Here is a 5,000-nt window from a genome sequence, read left to right on the forward strand (position 1 = left end):
TTCCACCGAGGTTGACTTCCCCTTTTTTTTCTTTACGAATAGGTGAAACAGGTATCAGAACCAAGTTGTAGTTTTTATGCCTTTTAATTGAGGTCTCAGTTATGAACAAGTAGTATAAGTTATACAAAATATTTACAAGTGAAGACCATCTTCAGTGAAATCTAAATCATAGTGGCTCAATGTCTACTTGCCGTTGCTTGTCTCATGGTTGTGCATCTCTCCATGCTGAGATTAAGAGCTGAGGATGTCACGTCTTGCTTGCTGTGAGCCGCGGTGAAAAAGAGAGAGAAACAAGTCCCAGAATTCAAAAGTTACACGCTACTCCGCCTAGCGGCGAGCTATTGCGACAGCTACCGTCAGGGGAGGTTACTGTGCCTACAACAGAGACGGTTGCTGGCCGAGATCATAGCTGTCTCCTTGATGGTCCGGTGCAGGGTCCAAGGCCGACAAGTATGAGAAGAAGGAACAAATCCCTCGACTATCGCGGATGTTCAGTTCCAACGCCTCCACCTGGCGATAGGGACGGGGTCGACCCCAGTGCTCAGCTGCTACTTATTTTATCGACCCTGAACGGCTGAAAGGTAAAGTCGACCTCAGCGGAATTTGAACTCAGAACATATAGACGGACGAAATACCTATTTCTTTATTACCCACAAGGGGCTAAACACAGAGGGGACAAACAAGGACAGACATAGGTATTAAGTCGATTACATCGACCCCAGTGCGTAACTGGTACTTAATTTATCGACCCCGAAAGGATGAAAGGCAAAGTCGACCTCGGTGGAATTTGAACTCAGAACGTAGCGGCAGACGAAATACCGCTAAACATTTCGCCCGGCGTGCTAACGTTTCTGCCAGCTCGACGGACGAAATACCACCAAGCATTTTGCTTGGCTTATTAACAATTCTGCTAGCTCGCCATATTAAAAGAAAGGTTTCGTTTTTGGATGTGCTGTAGATATTTGTTGACCGAGTGTGATCCTATGGAATTGTAATGCCCAGTGTTTCTAATGTTCATGAGCTGACAATGATTAATGTTGTAAAAGTGGTTCTTTGATGTGTGCAATAGTTAAACATGGTTGCAGTTGACGTTAAGCCAGCATCCTCCCACACGGTCGCTTCAAATAGGCGTATATATGCAGGTGCTTGTTGAATAAGAATGATGAATACAAACGAAAAGCAATCGAAGAGTAAAGGTTGCTTTATCTGTATATGAACATGTTTGGTTACGTGTAATAGGCAAGTTTTTGTTTTAGAGTAGATACTCGAACAGATATATTCAAGCACTCAGTTACAACGTGTTAGGGAAATAACAGACCAAGAGCGGTTTGTTAGTAAACATCCAGAGGAGTTCGTAGTCTAATCGGTATAATATATATATATAATATATATATATTATATATATATATATATATATATATATATATATATATATATATTACATATATGTATATATATGTACATATTATATATATGTACATATATATACATATATATATATATGTACATATATATACATATACACCTTTCACAACTCATACACACACACGCACCTACACACCCACTCGAAACCCCATCATTTGCCGATGTTCTCTTCGCCATAGACTGTGCACTGATAGAGACTGTAAATTCACCCATTTACCTGGAACAAAACGCTCTATCCCCACAAACTACAACACCACCACAACCACCAATATCTCAAACAAGGAATCCCCAAATCTGCCGCTATTCCCAGCGAGACAGATTGTGTTTGCACAGGGATTGCCCCTTTACCCATCTCCCGGGGACTCGCCGGACATTTAAAGATAACCACTCATATAAAAATAACCACAACCACAGTCACCTACAGTTCCCTAGACAGGAAACCACCTCTTTTTTAGCTATAATGAATCTAGCAAAAGAACTGGAAAAAAACATCTGAGCTATCACCCACCACCATCCACCACTATTACCCCACTGCACATGCCATTAAAAAGCAATCAATAAACAAACAATCACCAAAACAATTAAAAAACCATCCACTCTCGCCTCAACATTTTTGCTTAACGCCCAAGGCATCAGCCCTTCCACAATACACAAAAATGGAAGATAAGATTCCTGGAGGACTGGGTCGAGGCCCATCCAAACCACATCCCTTTCTTCGTCCTCACTGAAACCCATCTTAGTGACCTCCACTTGGAAGCCGAGGGGAAAGTTAAAAATTTCAAAACCATTCGTGCTGATCGTGCTGGCAGAAGAAAGGGTGGGACTGCCATTTATGTCCATGATTCGTTCTCAACAGAAGCCATGAACATATTCCAATGGATACTGCGAAGCAGTCGCTGTATTCAGTCAAACCAACAACTTAACAGTAGTGGGCTCTACAGACCACCCCAAACGCCCCTACCATGCTTCAAGAATGCCTCAACAGCATAAAGTGGTTCATTCAGCAGTGTCAACCTGACAACATTTTAATGATGGGAGACTTCAACCTTCCCGGGGTTGACTGGTCTACAAACAGTCTGCCGCCAGGTTCTCTCTCTCAACCCCTGACAGAGAGGCAGTGGAATCGCTTCTTGACTTCATGGATGATTTCTTCCTGTCCCAACTGGTACTCGAACCAACGAGATGTCACAAAAACGTCTTAGACTTAATTTTCAGCAATCACACTGATACTATCCACAATATTACAGTGGAGAAAACCCTACTCTCCGACTATGACATGGTTCTCTGTGATCTGAGATTTCACTGGCCAAAATGCAAAACAAATGTCATCCCTCCTGTTCATCCATTTGACACCATGGATTTCCACAATGCAAACTGGGAAGCGATCAATAATGATCTTGCACAAGTCGATTGGTCCTTCACGCACACTACACACCACTAACATCAAAAAGTCCTGGCAGTCACTTGTAGACACCATCACGAACATATGTGCAAGACACACCCCATTAAGATCTGCAAACAAATCTAAGTGTCGAATCCCTAAAAATAGAAAATCTCTCATAAGAAAATTAAAAGAATTAACAAAAAGATCAACATGCTGAAATACTGTCAACAGCAACACACCAACCTGACTGCCATTTCGTCGCTAGAGATTAAAAAACATAAACTCCAAAACAACATGATGTCTAACATCAATAGTCAGCGAAGAGCTGAAGAGGCCTGGGCCATTGAGAAGATCAAACTCAATCCCAAAGTGTTCTTTTCATTTGCAAAAAAACACAGAGTCACTGGTTCTACTGTTGGCCCTCTGATTGATGAAAATGGTACTCTTCAAGACAATGGGAGAGATATGCCAAAACCATGGGAGAGATATTGCAGAAACAATATTGCTCTGTTTTCAGCAGTCCTGATATGACTGATCTGGGCTGTATCAGTGATGTTACTCCCCAATACACTTTATAGGACATAACATTTGGCGCTCCTGATGTCTTAGCAGCAATAAAGGAAATGAAGCATAATTCAGCAGTAGGTCCCGATAGGTTCCCTGCTTGTGTCTTGAAGATGTGTCAAAACCAACTTGCACCCCTCTAGCCAATCTGTGGCGGAACTCACTGGATGCTGGATATATACCAGAAGACCTTCTATCCCAGTCTGTCGTCCCAGTTTTCAAAAAAGGAAACAAATCGCTTGCCGTGAATTACCGTCCAATCTCACTCACCTCTCATATCATCAAGGTATTGAGAGGGTGCTGAGATCGCGTATGACTCACTTCCTTGAGAGTCATAATATGCTGAACCCCAACCAGCATGGATTCCGTAATGGGAGAGATTGCCTGACGCAGCTACTGCATCATTTTGATGACATTTTGAGAGCCTTGGGAGAAGGTTCCAACACTGATGTCATCTACCTTGATTTCAGCAAGGCCTTTGACAGGGTTGATCATAAGATCCTTCTGAGAAAGCTGTCCAATATTGGTGTCACTGGAAAGCTGCTGCAGTGGATCAAGTGCTTCCTGTCTAACAGAACCCAACATGTTGTAGTCGAAGGAGTCAAATCCAGCCCAGCCAAAGTCAGCAGTGGTGTCCCACAAGGCACTGTGTTGGGCCACTTCTCTTCATCATCTACATAAATGATATTACTGACACCATCAAACACAGTAACATCAGAACCTTCGCTGATGATTCCAAGCTCCAGAAGGTCATCAATGGCGTGGATGACCGAATAAACCTTCAGTCAGACCTACTGGCTGTTGTCCAATGGGCGGAAAAGAATAACATGTTGCTAAATGAAGACAAATTCGAACTGATCCACTTTGGAAGGGAGGACGCTCTGAAACTCCCATACTCTCTTCCTTCTGGAGAAATTCTCATGGCATCCAACAACATCAGAGACTTGGGAGTAACAGTGGACAACAACATAAGCTGGGCTACACATATAAGCAGCAAAGTTGATATGGCCCGCAGAATGTGTTCCTGGATTCCCAGAACCTTCCAGTCGAGAGATTCCCACGCTATTATCCTTCTCTTCTCCACTTTTGCCCGACCCCGCCTTGAATACTGCTGTCCACTGTGGTCTCCCTACACAAAACAAAATATTATGAGAATTGAAGCTCCCCAAAGGTCAATCACAAAAAAGATAGATGGCATGTCAGACCTTGACTACTGGGGTAGACTAGAGAAGCTGAAACTGTATTCACTCCAACGACGCCGTGAACGCTACATTATCTGTATGACGTAGAAAATATTCCATCAGCACTGTCCGAATGATGTTGGCTTCACCTTCAAAATACATCCAAGGCTTGGACCACGTGCCATCCGTCCACAACAAAAATCTAAATCGCATCACATAACGACAATACGGCACAACTATTTCACCTCAATTGGACCCGCTCTCTTCAACATTACACCAGGACACGTCAAAAAAGAAACTGACCACACAAAATTCAAGAAGTCTTTGGACAAATTCCTTCAAACAGTCCCGGACAAACCACCCACACCCGGATATGTCTCCGCAAGCAATAACTCTCTGCTCGAATGGGCCTTGGTGCCCAAAAGAAGTTGAAAGACTTCGCCAGG

At 43.1% G+C, this 5,000-nt stretch overlaps 1 long non-coding RNA gene across 1 annotated transcript in view; it reads right to left on the minus strand.

Annotated features, from left to right (window-relative positions):
* Positions 1-4,105, minus strand: part of LOC118763705 — a 20,333-nt gene extending 16,228 nt beyond the window's left edge. The window contains exons 1-2 of the long non-coding RNA XR_004999461.1: positions 4,095-4,105; positions 1,562-1,564 (exon numbers count right to left, since the gene is read on the minus strand). This is a non-coding gene — a long non-coding RNA (uncharacterized LOC118763705). The remainder of the gene's footprint in view (positions 1-1,561; positions 1,565-4,094) is intronic.
* Between the last annotated feature and the right edge of the window lie 895 nt (positions 4,106-5,000).

The sequence above is a fragment of the Octopus sinensis genome, linkage group LG6 (assembly GCF_006345805.1).
Source record: "Octopus sinensis linkage group LG6, ASM634580v1, whole genome shotgun sequence".
Lineage (NCBI taxonomy): Eukaryota > Metazoa > Mollusca > Cephalopoda > Octopoda > Octopodidae > Octopus > Octopus sinensis.